At 36.0% G+C, this 18149-nt stretch overlaps 1 protein-coding gene across 4 annotated transcripts in view; it reads right to left on the minus strand.

Annotated features, from left to right (window-relative positions):
- The window catches only part of LOC126752512 (protein outspread), a 173005-nt gene that overhangs the window by 106903 nt on the left and 47953 nt on the right, over positions 1-18149 (minus strand). The gene's annotated exons all lie outside the window — the stretch shown is intronic.

Below are 18149 nucleotides of genomic sequence, written 5' to 3' on the forward strand. Positions count from 1 at the left end.
TACCGCTGAGGACTAAAACTGGCCTAGCGGGCTATTCTAACATTAACTACATTATTACTTACATTAGTTATATTACGCAAAACTACAAGCCTACGTGGGTAGAAAGTCTTCAAAGATGGTCGAAAGATTGTTGAAGACATGCCTCGTTGTGGACGACAGACGACCTCATCAACAGATGAAAATATTAAAAAAGTGAAGGATACGGTGCTTGAAAATCGTCAGGCAAGTGTTGGAGAGATGGCAAGAGAGCTCGACATCTCTCGCGAGTCCGTTCGAATAATTTTGGAGGATTTTCGAAAATATTACCGTAAACAGGTCTCTTTAGACATGTTTGATCGTGCGAATTCCGATTCCACATTCTTGGAGCGGTGATGCTCATTTTGATATTTGTGGTTTGGTGCATCATGAGGGACAGACGGCCAATAAGGAGTTCAGTTTGGCCGTATTGTGGCGTTTGCGTGAGAAAATCCAGCCGGAATTGTGGAAGAATAATTCATGGGTTTTCGAGATGATAATGCATCAGCGCATCCAGCCACGATTGTGACGAAATTTAAAGCTAAAAACGCAACGAATACCTAAGTGTGATTTTTTCTTGTTCCCCGAACTGAAAGAAGCTAATAATCAATTTTCAAATTAAATTGAAATTGTCTTAAGTTATTCTAACAAATTTCTGTACTTGTTAATTTTATAGTAGTTTCTTTTTAAAGTTATTGAAACGTGTTGCTTGCATAACGATAACCTAGAAGGTCTTGGCTTAAGCCGTAATAAAATTTGTATGTTATAGAAAAGCTTGATTTTAATGGAACTATTTTGTTCATTCCATGCTCAGCGTAATGCTTGTTTAAGCTTGTACCAAACTCGAGTCGCTGGTGATTCAAGCATATTGTTTACCCATGTTTACAAACACTTTAGCTTAATACTTTCCATTTTTGTTTACTTATACTTCTGTTATGTATTTACTTTTTAGCTATACAAGCATATCTATGTATACCATATATAACATGCATATGTATATGTACATCATTTTATTACTTTTCAAATTGTTCAATTCGCACTTGAAATTATATCCACAAGCGCAAATGAAATTCCCTCATTTGAACAGCAATATGGTACAACAACTACACAGTAAACTTGCATATTTGGCGCCTCCAAAATGAGAAATGCACGTTTATATTATACCATATATCAAACTCGTATTATATTTCAACGAATATTGATAAGTGTGGTTGCATTCGTTCAACCGTGCTGGTGGGGTGTTGTTGGTTGGTTTGCTGTCGCCACTGTAAGGTGTATTCTACTCACATTCATAAAGATTTATACAAACATATGAATGTATGTATATAAAAGTCGACGCGAGCGGTGGCTCATCACAACTCTCTCTTTCCACAGCTTCAAACACAATTCAAACGATATTTTATGATTTTCGTTTTGTTTTGTTGTTGTGTGTTTTTTTAATTTCTTGCCTACTTTTATTACACTTTTTGTTGATTTTTTATTTGTTCATTGACATACAAACAATCGAGAAAAAAATCGTATTTATTATATTACGCGTTGAGGTGAAAAGTGAAACGAATGCTTAGCGCAAGTGCGCCGTCGCGACGCGTCGTATTGGAAAAAGAGAAAAAAGTGCAGTATGCTCCTCCAGCTGCGCAGTGCGTATGAATGATTGTCGATTCAGGTATGTGGCTTTGCAGCTGCGGCTCTACCTAAGCTTGGCGTTTATTTATGAATGAATGCAAGGTGAACGTAATTGCATATGCGCTGCGTTCAATTTCCAACGATTAATTCGAATTTTTTGATTAATTATTGTGATTACTTTTATTTGCGGCGGCATATTTTCAAGACTCATGCACTTGTACAGCGACAAGTGGACTGTAAGTTGGGTGCAAGACAAGTGGCGGAGCGCCAGTGAGATTGCAGATAGTATATTTAAACATACATATGTATGTGCATACACATATATTAATTCGCGCTCATATACATACATCTGTATGTAGCATAGAATTATGTACATGCCATGTAACAACTTTATTAATTTTTGCTGAAATCACTAATGAACGCTCATAAGCCTGTACATACATACATATGTACACGATTTGCCACTGTAACGAATTCGATTTCATTTATTGCATTGACTATAAATGATTGCTTAATCCGTTCGTAAATGTTGCTAATGAAAAGCATACTTTTTCTTTCATACCAACTCGTGAATAGATGTAATTTTTCATGTACACGCGAATTTAATACACATGACTATGGTATATAAGTATGTATTCACACCAGTCTATGCTTGCTTGCCTCCGTTGAGTGTATGAAAATATGTTGGTATGTGGTATTTTTGCTGGCAATGAACGAACTTTGGCAGTTTGGTTACTGCAGCGCGTTGATTGATTTCATTACGGTTGCTTACCTGTAAGTGAGAAAGAAAGAAAGTGATTAAATTTTTAATTAATTTTAAATTGAAAGGAAATCAGAAATTTTTATAGCACTTGAATTTTGTTTTATGGGAAAGAGAAATTGAAAGGTGTATTATATGGTTTCATAGCACTCTATTTATATTATTTTTATTGCGGAAATAAACTACCTCATTGAGAATTAAGCGTAAGATAGTATTAAATTTTTCCTAGTTTATAGTGCAGCTAACATTTTTGTGTGTTTCTAATATTAATGAGACTTCAAGTTTTTAGAAATACTGTAGAAAATATCAGTTACTGCAACAACAGCTTTATATAATATTTAAGAGTAACGGTTCGAACACATTATATCAGCTGTTTAAACAGACTAATATCGATTAAAAACAAAAAGAAAGGTTAACTTTTGTTTGACCGAAACTACAACACCCTTCACAATCATAAGAGATCAGTTTCATGCCAAATTTGTTAAAGATATCTCGTCAAATTAAGGGATCGTCTCAGTGTGAAATTTTCGAAAAATTGATTTTTGTTTACATTATCGGATAGTATACTCTATAATAAACATTCTCTCAAATTTTGAAACCGAAATTGAAATTATTACGGTGGCTACAGCTTTTCTTGTAGAAAGGGAACAGAGTGGGGAACATAGCGACTCCAATCTTTAAACGCGTTTTTCTCAGAATGGTGTTTTTCAAAACGGTTTCCACTTTCAAAGGAAGAGTTTTGAAGATATCTAGCTCTAATTTGGATAGAACATTTTTAACGTCATTGGCTATCGCGAATTTGAAATCTTCTTTTTTTTTTATACGAAAAACTGCCAAAAAAGGGTAAAATTCCATAGTTTTGTTCATACCGCGGTCTTTTGTCAAATTTCAAAAAAAAAACTAAAAAAGCTTCCATAGCGCGATAGCGACTTTCCTACACATTAATAATCTTTTTAAAATTTTTGTTTTAAACTAAAATTGTGGCCGCAATCACGCACATCGTAAAGGACCTTTTTTTTTAGAGTCATTTCAGCAATTTATTTAACTATTATACACGCAATAAATAAACATAAAATAATAATTTTGTATTTGTCATGAATGTATTTATTTATAAACAAAAAATGAACTGATTAGTTAATTCCAGCATAAAAAAAAAAACAAGAAAAACAGTTTACTTCGGTTGCACCGAAGCTAAATACCCTTCACAGGTGCATTTCTGTTAGTAACTATGTATTCAGTTTGTACGGAAGCTATATGCTATAGTAATCCGATCTGAACAATTATTTCGGAGATTATAGTATTACCGTAAGCAGTAACTCATACCAAATTTCGTGAAGATATATTATATCGCCAAATGAGGAAGTTTCCTATGCAAGCATTTGATTCCGATCATTCAGATTGTATGGCAGCTATATGCTATAGTAATCCGATCTGAACAATTTCTTCGTAGATTACATTGCTGGCTTAGAAAATAATCTGTACCAAATTTCGTGAATATATCTTCTTAAATTTGAAAGCTTTCCATACAAGAACTTGATTCCGATGGTTCAGTTTGTATGGCAGCTATATGTTACAGTATTCCGATATCGGCAGTTCCGACAAATGAGCAGCTTCTTGAAGAGAAAATGACGTTTGCAAAATTTCAAAACGACAGACAGACGGACAGACGGATGGACATGGCTAAATCGCCTCAGCTTAACATACTGATCATTTGTATATATACTTTATAGGGCCTTCGACGCTTCCTTCTGGGTGTTACAAACTTCGTGACAAACTTAATATATCCTGTTCAGGGGAAATCAGTGATTTTTTTGAGGGTCACAAATAAATATCCCATAAAGAGTTTTCCAAACAAACACTTGGTTATAACAGTGTATTCATTCAAAACTCTTGGTTCGATCAATGTTGTCTATTATGTCCATCGCGAAAGCATGAAAAAAGTGTTTACGGTTAATAGGTAAGATATTTCATATTCCGATATTATACAACGAAAACCCCTGAAAGCTTCAAAAAGAATTGAAATTAATATTTACACCGATCTTCATACAGGTTAATATCATGATGGAAAAATTTCAAAATGACCTTCTAATATCAAATCCTACTAAAAAGACATTATAAATCGTAGACGCGCGGATAACATACTTTATTGCAATGTATAATGCTGGGGTCAGTTCGTGTATTGAATAGAAAATTTTCACAAGACAACCTGATATGGACCAAGTTTTAAGAATCTTTCGAGAACTTCTTCTGCAGTGACTTCAATGCCATGATGCGTTTGCAGCAACGCCAGGCCATTCAATCTATCTTCAAAGCTTGTTCGTCCTCAGCCACGTATTCATGCGGCGAAGTGTCGAGAAAGAGCGTTCTGTGCTCGCATTCGTCACAGAAAGTGTGCAGAATATGCGAAGAAAACTATGAATTATGGGGTATAGCTCTACATCGCAGTTCTTCAACGCTTCTAATGCAGTAGTCGGTAATTTGTTGTTTTTTGACTTCTGCTTCTGCCCCAATTTCGTGTCCACCAATGTGTACCAATGTCATTATCTCAAAGCCATTTGAATATATCTATCAATGCAGTCAATAAGTTTTCCTTTTTTATGGTTTTCAAAGCACATACTTTTTCTGGAAGCAACAAACTTAGTTGAAAACCCTCCAATACTTCTCTTGAAAAGCGTATCTTCAAATCTGCGCCGATTGTATCCAACAGAGGAATGTACACTGAGACCCTGTAGTATTCTTCGCAAGTTCTCACGCAGAAATTTTCGCGTTTTGTTTGTCGGCCGCAGATTCTTGGTTTTTCTTCGTCAACTTTCAGTTCTCCCGCTATTTTTTTCGTGTCTGAATACATGGATCGAAAATACTCCTCGGCTTTTTGTCTTCGATTTCGGAATGGAGGAAACTTCCCCCTTTCCCCCTTCCCCTTTCCCCGCTCTGAATCCACCACTGTATATATGTATATACTTATATATATGTGCCTGGAACTACACACTTAATACTCTTAATATAAATATGGTAAATGCGGTTAACGAGGTCTGCTTTACTACAGATTGAGCAGGACAACTAGCTAAAAATATTCTCTGCCACCACGTTGATATACATTTCAGTTCATTTTGCACGTTTGGTTTTATGAATGAAAGCAACTTTGCGAATATGGACTCTAGAAGTATTGACTCTTATGTATCCAAACATGTGTTTGTATATAAACGTGATAAGAAGTCATTTAGATTGCAATTGCAATAAGAGCGAAGTCATACATACACAGGCGCGTAACATTGAGGTGAGTGCCTTTTTGACTTGATATATCAAAAAGTTTAGGTAATAAATTCTTTGATTCTTTATCATCTAATAATAAAGTACAAAACTGAAGCGGCATGAGGTAATTGCAACTGGCGCGATAGTTCAAGCAGTTTTATATTCTTATTTACCATATATACACATCATAAATCGAAGAAATATAATTTTTCACTCATAGGCTCTCCATGTTCTAGCTGAAAAGTGCGTAACTAGAAAGTCGGTAGGGAATTCAACTATTTCCCTTTCTAAAAAATTAGCACACGTTTCTTGTACATACTCCAAAGTTCTACTCGGAAAAAACATTTATTTTTTTTTGTTTAAAGAGGTCATTTGTAAATCTCTAGAGCAATTTTTGTACAAAATTACTTAAATACTCCCATTACACAAAATTTAGTAGCTTTAGTAGCATTTTTCCACCTACTCGTTGGAACAATATGGCATTGCTAAGCTACCGCAGCTTTCACGAAAAGCTCAAATTTATTACGCTCTTTAGCGGTTCAGTAGTAATGCCATTAGCCCACTTTGTTACTGCATGTGTTTGTAGCGTAGAAGAATTTTAAATTGCAGCTAAATCTCCTACATATGTTTATATGTATATGTACAGATAGAGGAAAATCATATAAGTATGTAAAGATATGTGTGTAAGTTCACAATATATGTGAATTGACCAAATTTTTACCAACACAGCAAAAAAAAAAAAAAATTAATAACATAAAAATAAATTTCAATATTGCAACAGTTAACGGTTTTACGTACGGTGTTTAACGAATGCCACTTTTGATGCCAGCAACAACAAACAATTTGCAATTACGTACATAAGTATATGTTGCCATGTGTGCAAATACCCCAAGAGGAGTACACAAAAGGCCAACGGAAACAGGCGTTTCGGCCGGACGATCTGGACCGAAACAAAAAACAAACAAAACACACAGCAAAATTGGCGGTTAGCTGCTGTTTACTGCCATTGACTTGCAACAACTTACAGCCTGTCTGTGTTGACGCTTCAATGCTGTTGCAACTATACAACTGTTGACGGATCATCTTGTTGCGATTGTAAAGTGGTTTGTTGTTAATATTGTTGTTTTTATTGCAGTTGTCACTGTTTCTTTATACAATGTTGTTGAATTGTGCAAAACTTCAGTTATATGTATGTTGCACTGTGTATATATGCATACGAGCATGTGGCAGCGATACATGGTGAACGAGTGCACGCGTGCGCATTGCCACGGCCGGCAGTTGTGGCTCATATGACTGCACAGTAGTTGCTACAGTTGTGTGCGAAGACAGTTGTCATTGTATAATGTTTGCAACATACAGTTAGCAACGCTGGCGTGGCAGCCACTGCAGCGCATACGCGGACTGGCAGCAGAAAGGCTCGATTTTTATAGCGCACCAATTGCATATTGTTGCCTCGGAGACATTACCGGCCTACAGAATCATGTTCGCACACAAGCACACAGACACACAAATATATTTCGTTGTACACGTGTGTATGTTATGGCCAAATATACGAATATATGCCAATATGGCAGCAGTAAATTCTGTGCATATCACAAACAAAAATCAACTGTCATGTCGTATGCCGCTAGAATACATACACACACATATCTATATGAGTGTATCGGTACATAGGTGCATGCGCTTGTGCGTGTATCAATGACGGAAGTCGCATGAATTCGCGTACATATTTATATACAAACCATACCTAGTTGTACTCATATGGATCTGCGCCGCTTACTATCTATCTCCAACTTTGACTCTAGCTTTGACGTTGGCTTCAAGTGCATAGGTGTATATTCACACACGCACATACACGTGCACTAACTTAAGAATGCATGTAGTAAGTATTATTTGTTGCCAATAATGTTGCTGTTGCGGTTCATGTTGCTTTTATCTTCATGTTTACCTTTACAGCAATGTGTATTGCTCAAGCGCGTATTTCGCTCGCAAGCCCAGCGAAAATCTGCTTCATACAAGTACAAACAATTGCTTGGTGTTGCAGTATGTTCAATTTCATATATGGTTGAGACAAAGGTGAGTTTACTATACATTGTATGGTCTTGTAAATCTTATCTGAGATTTAGTGAGTAATCTCATAAAGAAAGTTCAAGTAAAACATGCTTCTTAAAATTATAAATAAATACAGATATAAATATATACACACATATGTATGTATATCTATTTGCAATATTGAAGTCCATTTATATGGATATTCGGGAAACTTTTCTATAGTCAAAAGCAAACCACAATGTGAGGTATATGTTTTCGCCACTTGAGGTCTGTACAATCGTTTAATTTGAAGATCTTCGAATGATCATTTGATCACAAAATTTTAGTTTCTTAAGACTATTATTGTATTAAATGAAGAAAAAGCAATCTTCAATTTCATTGTAAAGAAACCATATGACATAATTTATTTGTGAACCTCTATAAGACTATTGTGAAAGTTTCTAAGCAGGCAGCCTATGTGAGAACAGTACTTGATATAAATAAATGAATTTTATTTCACATCTATTAGACAATTAATTTGTGAGAAATAGTATAACTTTAAGTGACTCATTTGTTAGAAAATTTCGCTGTTGATACTAAAAGTAAGCACTGAGGACGATAAGTTCATTTGCTCTGCAGCCCAGTCCAAACTAAACTCAAATCGCGGCAAGGCGGCATAGTCAGCTGACACACTTATGGTGGATGAAACGTTTGGAAAATGACCTTGTTTTTACAAATAAAACACAGTATCACAAATGAAATACAACAACCTTGACTTCGGATACACCCCAACTATAATACCCATCGCCGTGGCATTTGTTATAGCATAAAATGATATAAAAATATGTTTCACTTGATCTTGATCGGTCAGATTGTACATCAGCTATATGCTATAGTGGTCCGATCTGTAGTCATCTCGTCAAATAAAAAAAATTAATATATATTTGATCATTCAGTTTGTATGACAGCTATACTTTACAGAGGTCTTCTACCCTCTCAAGAAAGTCTCGGGAATTATTCATTTGAATCTCCCGCTTATATGGAAGACAGGTACATTTTTTTTCCTAGGTTGGTACAACTGTCCTTAATTATGATGCCAAAAATTAGCGAGTTGCAGAAGGCTTTTGGTGAATCTGCTCTATCAAAAACGCGCACATACGAGTAGTATAGAGCATTCAAGGAGGGTCGAGAGATCGTCGAAGACATGCCTCGTTCTGGACGGCCTTCAACGAGTGTGACCGATGATAACGTGAGCTTAAGAGAGATTGCCCATAAATTGGAGATGTCACACGGGGGCATGAAAAATTAGGCATGCAACGCGTTGCTGCAAGACTTTTTCTGATAGAGCTGAATTTCCTTCAAAAAAGGTATCGAGAGCAGGTAGCTGCAGTGGATCGAGCCAATTCGGATCCCACTTTCATGGAACGCATAATTATTGGTGACGAGACATGGGTTTCCGAATATGACACACTTACGAACCACAAATCATCCCAATGGCGGCCCAAAGGCGCGTCAAAGCCGAAAAAACCACGCCAAAGCCGATCGAAAGTGAAGGTAATGCTCATTGTTTTCTTCGATATTCGTGATGTCGTCCACTATGAATACGTTCCAACTGGTCAAACCCTCAACAAAAAGTATTATTTTGGTGTTATGAGGCGCTTACAAGACTCACTTCCCGCAGTTTCTATAAGCTGTTAGTATGTTCTAAAGTATATCATGTATGTTGGTTAAAATAGTATTTCTTTGTCATTTTCACTGGCTGAATAATGGGATAGATACCGAGATTCGAAGAGGGAAGCGAGACGCATTTGTAGACAGAAGAAGAAAGAGGCCTAAATGCGTGAGTACGAAGAGCTTGATAAGCTGGCCGACAGGGGTAATGCTTGAAAATGCTACGAAAAAATGCGGCGGCTTACAGAAGGTTTCAAGGCCGGAGCATACTCTTGTAGAACCCCCAAAGGTGATCTAGTCACTGATGCCCAGAGCATACTTGAATTATGGAGGGAACACTTCTCCAGCCTTCTGAATGGCAGTGAACGCACAACACCAGGAGAAGGAGAACCCGATTCCCCAATCGATGACGATGGAGCAGACGTTCCATTACCCGACCATGAAGAAGTTCGAATAGCAATTGCCCGCCTGAAGAACAACAAAGCGGCAGGGGCCGACGGATTGCCGGCCGAGCTATTCAAACACGGCGGCGAAGAACTGATAAGGAGCATGCATCAGCTTCCTTGTAAAATATGGTCGGACGAAAGCATGAACAACGATAGGAATTTAGTGTGTGCTATGCCCAATCCATAAAAAAGGAGACCCCACAATTTGCGCCAACTACCGTGGGATTAGCCTCCTCAACATCGCATATAAGGTTCTATCGAGCGTATTGTGTGAAAGATTAAAGCCCACCGTCAACAAACTGATTGGACCTTATCAGTTCGGCTTTAGACCTGGCAAATCGACAACCGACCAGATATTCACCGTGCGCCAAATCTTGGAAAAGACCCGTGAAAGGAGAATCGACACACACCACCTCTTCGTCGATTTCAAAGCTGCTTTCGACAGCACGAAAAGGAACTGCTATTGATATCATCGGCCGTCAACACCCGCGCCGTTAGTATCTGCTTTTTCTCCAGGTTCGAGCCACAGAACTAAATAGAAAGTACCAATGGGTCTGGCAGTGAGCGAGGGCAAGACGAAATATCTCTTTGTCATCAAACAAACAGTCGTCGCACTCGCGACTTATCTCCTTTCATCAAACAAACACGTCACTGTTGACAGTCAAACTTCAAAGTCGTAGATAATTTCGTCTATCTTGGAACCAGGGTAAACACCACCAACAATGTCAGCCTAGAAATCCATCGCAGAATAACTCTTGCCAACAGGTGCTACTTCGGACTGAGTAGGCAATTGAGAAGCAAAGTCCTCTCTCGACAAACAAAAACCAAACTCTATAAGTCACTCATAATTCCCGTCCTGCTATATGGTGCAGAGTCTTGGACGATGTCAAAAACGGATGAGTCGATGTTGCGAGTTTTCGAGAGAAAAGTTCTGCGAAAGATGTATGGTCCTTTGCGCGTTAGCCATGGCGAATACCGCATTCGATGGAACGATGAGCTGTACGAGATATACGACGACATTGACATAGTTCAGCGAATTAAAAGACAGCGGCTACGCTGGCTAGGTCATGTTGTCCGGATGGACGAAAACACTCCAGCTCTGAAAGTATTCGACGCTGTACTCGCCGGGGGAAGCAGAGGAAGAGGAAGACGTCCACTCCGTTAGAAGGACGAAATGGAGAAGAACCTTTGTTGTTAACTCGGCTATAATCGCGTAAGCGGTGTCTACGACAATTAAGAAGAAGTAGAATAATGTCAGAATATTTATGCACAGAATGTAAGTTTGTGTAGTTTTGTTATAGTAAGGCCCTAAAAAAAATTTTGTTACTTAAAGTGTTGTATATAACAAAAACTTCATTCACTTTAAAAAGAGATACTCAAATAAATATATCTATTCAAATTCTAAAGTACTCCCTTTTAATAAATATGCAACAAGAGCAATATTAAGGTTTTTCGACCATGTTCGGAATTGTGACAATCCATTGATTTCTGATGGCATCTTGTCGCAGTCGAGTCATACTTGGGTCAACAGCAAGTACTTGTCTCCACTTGGTATTAGTAAAGAAAATATAATAAATCATGTTAATCATCCAGAAGCCTTTTGCTCAAACTTTTATGTAAAATCAACACCTGGTTCGCACAGGGTCTAGTTTAAGCATAAGCTTTATTTGCTATTATAGCTTGTAAGATTTCTTTTTTAATTAGTTTTAAGTTTTAAGTTAGTTTTAAGACTGAGTCGTAGCCCTCAGAATACATTTAAAAATGTCGGGAGCAAGCATTTATTGCAATTTTTTCTTTTTTTTCCTTTAGATTAAGATCTGTTTTCGGAAACGTTTGTTTAAGATAAAATATGTATAGTCTTAAGTTATAACTTTCTACTTTTGTAAATAATTTGTATTTTTGTTTCTTTTTGGTCTCAATAAATGAATTTGAATTTGAGTTCTACTTAAGATGTAAGGTCTTATAAGGATTTTAGTACGACTGTATAAGTATCTTTCTTCTGCTACTAGCGTTCAATCTTGCGGCATTTTCCTTTGATTTAAATATTTTATTATTGTTTTAAAGCTAGTATGTTTAAAGAATTCTTCAACAAATAATTATTTACTGAAGTTATTTTAGTTTTATTAATACCTAAAAGTAAATAGTGCTTAAGATAGTGATAAGTGGTTTTTGAAGTGTGAAGAATAGCAAATTGGTAAAAAATAATAACTAATTCCACATACATACATATATAAAAAAAATATGTATGTATGTAATGTGTTTTTCAATTTTTTCAATGACAACATAACAGTACTTTTAAATAAATATAAACAAATTTTGCAACATAATTGTCGACAAGCTAATCTTATCACAAACATAATAGCCAATAGCATTTTTAGAATAAACTATTTATGTATAACTATTTGTAAACGCATATTACTTAGTTGAATGTCAAAACACTTAATGATATGTCTTACGAAATTCAAGTAGCTACTCATGCCAATGGAAGTGTGAGTAAGACTAGTATGGACGTGAGCGTACAAGCTCGTACCTTAGCATAAGAAACAATATATGTACATACTATTAAACTAGTGTTAGAAGTAGAGGCTAGTGGAAATGCACAATGCATATTTTTATGCCCATATATAGATGTGTACATTAATTCTTACCATATTTACAGTTAATAACTCATTATCATTGACAACATTATAAAGGTGAGAATCATGAATAGAGCAAGCAACAATGTTTATAATAACAAAAAGCCTCAGTCATTTGTAGGTTATATTTAGGAACATTGTTGCATACGAAAGTATGCTTGTAGAATAAATGTAAATTTGTGTTCTGTGTAATTATTGAAAAATATACATACAGATATTTACTTTTGACTATAGGCAAGATATACACTAAGTAAGGGCTATGAGCATATGAACTATGAAATAAGTCCAACTCTCCTAAAGGGTCTAATGAACATTTTACTGTTTCTTGATAGCCCAATAATGGTTTATAACACCAACCTTACAGTCTTTTTTTAGAATTGAGCGATGCATCGATATCTTTAGATAAATATTCTTATCTCATAAACTAGTTAAGCTGTTTTAGCCAACTCGGGAATAACAAGAAAAAATATTAACCTCGGTTTCACCGAACTCTTTACAAATACAAAAGTTTCCGCACAAGTACTAGATTTTGATCGACCTGTTTGTATGGTAGCTACGATGTTATAGTGGTGCGATATAGAATATTCCGACAACTGAAAAGCTTCTTGAAGAAAAAAGGACGTGTGCCCGATTTCTATATCTCAAAACCAGACATATAAACGGATATAGCTTAATCGACCTAGCTCGTCACGCTGAACATTCATATATAGTATGTATGTATATATTTTTTAGGACTCTAGAAATTTCCTTCTTGGTGTTACAAACTTCGTGGCAAACTAAATCAGAATAGCTATAACCGATTTGAAATTTCCTTGATTGCTTTCTGGGATTGCTCTCTTGTCTAAAAATTTACATGTGAAAGCAACAACAAAGTTTATGATATAAATCCGATACAACAAAGGCAAGGAAGAAGCCCTTTGGCCCGAAGTTTTATCTATATTTCGAAAACGGCATGAGGGGGGCATCTTAGAAGATGAACTAAGTCATTTATTTTGCACGAGAACAGTCCGTAAATTTCTACAATTAACAGTTTGCAATTTGCTGTTTGCTTAAATTTTTGTAAGCATCGCTCAAGGTCCAACTATTTACAATAATACTATCCAAGCTTACAGCTGTTAGTTGCACAGTTAGTTGAATAAAACTGCTGTCACCCTATGCAAGCAGTTACGCACGGCGGAAAGGAAAAACGCAACGGCGGATTAAAAACAGGAAAAGTCAAGTAAAACTGTTAAGCAGCGGTTTTTTATTACACGCATAATTACGCTTAAATTTATTACCCATAAGCGGACAGTCGTTCATGCGTAGGTTTTTAAAACTTCCGCTGTCATTGTCACATTTGGCCCGTTTGCTCAGAGCCCATAAATGTTATTTAACAAGAAAAATTAATTTTTTCGACAAATTTGAAATCCACCAAAGGTTATATCATTTAACTACGCATGCGGCAGCTACTATCGTAACAACCAGCCAAAGCGCAAAATGCAGTACAACAACAATAATGTCAACCATAAAAGTGCTGTGGGGCATCTGCTGCTCATTGCTTTGGTCTCAAAGCACCTCGGTGATCAAACTTTGGTTTTGTTTGTATTTTCGTTTTCAATGAATAGTTGCCGCCGCCGCTGCAACTGGATTTTGGCTGTTGATGTTATAGCAATATTACGTCGTTGCGCGTTGCAATAAAAACGTGAAGTTGAAAAATGAGGAAGACACACAGAAATTGCAGCAGCAGTCAAAAAAGGGGGTATCAAAGGTAGTCATACGCTGCGAATCTTATCAGCCGGTAGCTGCCGAATGAGAAAAATGCTGAAAAAAATAAAGATCAATTTGAACCTTAACCCAGGTAGCGTTGCTGTTAAAATACAGTATGACATAAATCGATTTCATATGACAAAATTTGACATAAAATGTTCAAAGTGATATTTTGAAATCGACATATTTATTTGAATTTTTTATAACATATAATTTTCATATATATTTTTTATTATTTCTGAATCAAAAACAAGTACATATTTAAAGTATATTATAAGAAATTAGTAAAAAACAAAAAATGTTTTATTATGTACTGATTCAAAATTCTTTTCACATTTCACCATGATTAAAGTTCCAATTACTGCGAGCATTTTTTGTTAAAATTTACATGTGATCAAGCAACTACAACATTGTATCCGTGGCATCGTTGAAATTAGTCTTTTTAACAAAGGCAAGGATCTTCTCCCACTCCTCTTTGATGCACAGTTTTATCTTAAGGGCACCGTTTTGCCACTTCATCTTCCAGAAGATGCCCATAAGTTTTCTATAGATTATGTCTTTTGCACGAGAACAGTCCGCAAAATTTCTACATATATAAGACTTGTGCTTGCTGTTTGTCTTGATATTTTTGTAAGCATTTCGCTCATTGTTTGGATCCAACTATTTACAAAATTTTTGCATTTCTTTTTAAGTTGCAAAGAAATATATTTTCTGAAAAACTGCTGTCAAATTTACTGGAAAAAGTAATATTCTTGTTTTGTAGGGCTTTAAGCGGCATAATTACCTCCAAATTTATTACCCATCGTGGTAGTATAGCATTATTTTGTCACATCAGATAACACCCGTCTTCCCAGATTCCATAAATGTTATGTTTAACAAAAAAATTAATTTTTTGTGACAAATTTGAAATCCACCAAAGGTTATATCATTTCATGGCCTACTTGCACAATATTGCGTTCCTTCAAATCGTAGCTAAATTCTAAGCCTGTGGCGCAAAATGCAGTACAACAACATATAATGTCAACCATAAGAGAAAACATTTCAGGCAATTCTTTGCTGCTCATTGCTTTGGTCTCAAAGCTAACTCGGGATCAAACTTTGGTTTTGTTTGTATTATTGCGTTTTCAATGAATAGTGTGTCGCCACCGCTGCAACTGGATTTTGGCTGTTGATGTTATAGCAATATTACGTCGTTGCGCGTTGCAATAAAAACGTGAAGTTGAAAAATGAGGAAGACACACAGAAATTGCAGCAGCAGTCAAAAAAGGGGGTATCAAAGGTAGTCATACGCTGCGAATCTTATCAGCCGGTAGCTGCCGAATGAGAAAAATGCTGAAAAAAATAAAGATCAATTTGAACCTTAACCCAGGTAGCGTTGCTGTTAAAATATGTAAACGTAAGCTGCATAAAATCCAAAGTCGAAATAATAAAAGTTTGATGCAATAAAAAAAATCAGAAACACAACACCCATCATTGCCTGTACAACATTGTTTACATAATTTTATTTTTTGTTTACAATTTCAGTTTTTTTTATTGGCGTTCCTTGCATTGAGAGAATTCCATCTTTACTTGCTATGTATGTATGTATGTTCGTATATGCAACAGCTGCCGCAACTTTGCTGGTACGTCGATGATGCAGCACTCTTTCACATAAAGTTCAAAGCGGAGGTCAATAATCTCTCGGTTAGAGATCGGTCGAACAGGGCTATACGATGTAGGCATGCTGCCAGACGAATCGCATATACGTACCGGTATACGGTTTGACAAATCCCCAAGCGGTCGGTGATAAAATCTTGAAAATTGTAGAAATACTAAAACAGACAATGTTTCAATGTCGATGATGTGAGCTTAGCCTTAATTTAAAATATCCCTACGGAAGAGAAAATGTATATCCAGAGAACTGTTAGTCCTACGTGACTACCAAATGCGACGGTGTTTAAGGGATAAATATTTAGAGCAGATATGGTATATTAAGAACTACGATTTGGGAGAGGATTTTAAAAAGTTATCATATTTCAAGGAGGTCTGAGAGTTTGCTGGAAATATAATTTACATAGTAATAGTTTTTAGGAAAAATGCATTTGCCTATGAAAGGAAAGCGTTATGCAGAAGTAGAGGCCATTCAAAAGGCTTGTATCGGCATACTGGCGGCCATACCGGCCAACGAGCTAAAACACTCGTTCATGCAGGATGTTTAAAGGGACTTCTATGCATCACATTTGCTACTCAGAGCATAATTAATTAAGATTGAATTAAATCAGTAAATAAAACTGACTACCTTTCAAACAGGACGTCTTATAAAAAGTCAATATCTGATTTTCGAGTTTTTGTGGTTTTTTGAAAAAATATCAACTCACCACATGGCGTTTATGGTAGAAGAAAATGATGGGTTGGTAGCCAAGACTGGGCAATAAAAATAGCCACATCCATATCTGACATGCAACATGGAAAGCCTGCTCAACAATTTTCACTTTAAATGCCCGTAGCCCCGTACAATAGCCATTTTATTACTGCCCCACAGTGCTGCAGCGTCAACTATAAGTGCGTGTTAGTATCTCCATATGTATGTATATTCAGAAAAGTCAATCCTTATATAGCAGCGTATGAAAAATATTTTAACTACTGCAAAATTTATGAGAGACTGGAAGCAAAATGGCCATTGCAGTTAGTTTAGTAGGTGCCGCTGTGCACACTGGCGCATAAAAAGTTACATAATACCAATGAAATACATGAACAACATAGTGTCCCTATTTTGATTATAAAATTATTTTGATACAGACGGAAATTTTGTTGTTTGCTAAAGGCAAACTTGTGAAAAAGCCAAAAGGTTGACTCTGTTATCAATTTATTAATTATCAAATAGGAATATTAAAAGATCTTCAAGATATTTTCATATGAAGTTCAAAAATCAATATCCAATCCTTAAATCCGTTTGCTTGTTAAAAGTCGTCCGTTGTTGAGTTAACAAAATGATAACTCCAATCAACCGAATACAATGTCTTCTATAGTAATGAAAATTGCAGATTACTTGTGCAAGTGCTGAAATTGAGCTTTTTTACATAAAAAGGGCAGTCAAAATAAATATCACTAAGTGTAATAAGTTATCAAGATAATGATCTCTGCGACAGGCCAGAAGCCATTGTGCCGGTTCCGTAAAAGAAGGTGAAATCGGAAGCAAGTTTGTTGATATTTTTATTGATTAGCAACACAAATCGGCCTTTTTGTCGTCTTGTACACTTTTTGCTCAGATATTTGGCATGAAGAATATCTGAACCAATACGAATCCAATTCTGACTTTTTTAAACGTCTCTTTGGTGCTCATACGGCCTGCATGGAACTAGTAAACCACTTAAGATTGGTTGCCTCGCTTGACGCAGAGCTTGAATAACACCTTTAGAGTAATTTTTTGTTATAATCAATATTTCTTTATATATATTATATAAAAATAGTGTAACAAACGGTTTTCATATTTATTAACCTTCTCAAAATAATAAAGTTTGAGTAAATCGCTTGTAATTTGGAATTCGATTGTCTAAAAGTTGCAAAATTTATAAACGCGTATGCATGACATGCATCCGATACTAGTGGCTCCCTCTCATAGGAACGATAAAAATCAGATGGAATAAAAAGTGGGTTATATAGAGAGTAGGAGTGGTTGTAGCCCGATTTCGTTTGTTTTCATTCTGAAGCATCGGAATGTCAAGATAATATTATACACTAAATTTGGTCGCGATCGGTCGAGTGGATCCTGAGATATGGATTTTCACCGAAATATGGACAGTACCATGCCCATCGTCCATTTTTGACTCAAACAGTACCCGTGTATCGCGTTTTATTAATATATCTTAATTTTTACTCACGTTAGGCTTGCACAGACGGACGGATGGACAGAAAGACAATCCCTCGGATTTCAACTCATCCCAACACCGTGATCATATACTATACATATACATATGTATACAACAAAAC

Source organism: Bactrocera neohumeralis, chromosome 3 (assembly GCF_024586455.1).
Source record: "Bactrocera neohumeralis isolate Rockhampton chromosome 3, APGP_CSIRO_Bneo_wtdbg2-racon-allhic-juicebox.fasta_v2, whole genome shotgun sequence".
NCBI classification, from domain to species: Eukaryota; Metazoa; Arthropoda; class Insecta; order Diptera; family Tephritidae; genus Bactrocera; species Bactrocera neohumeralis.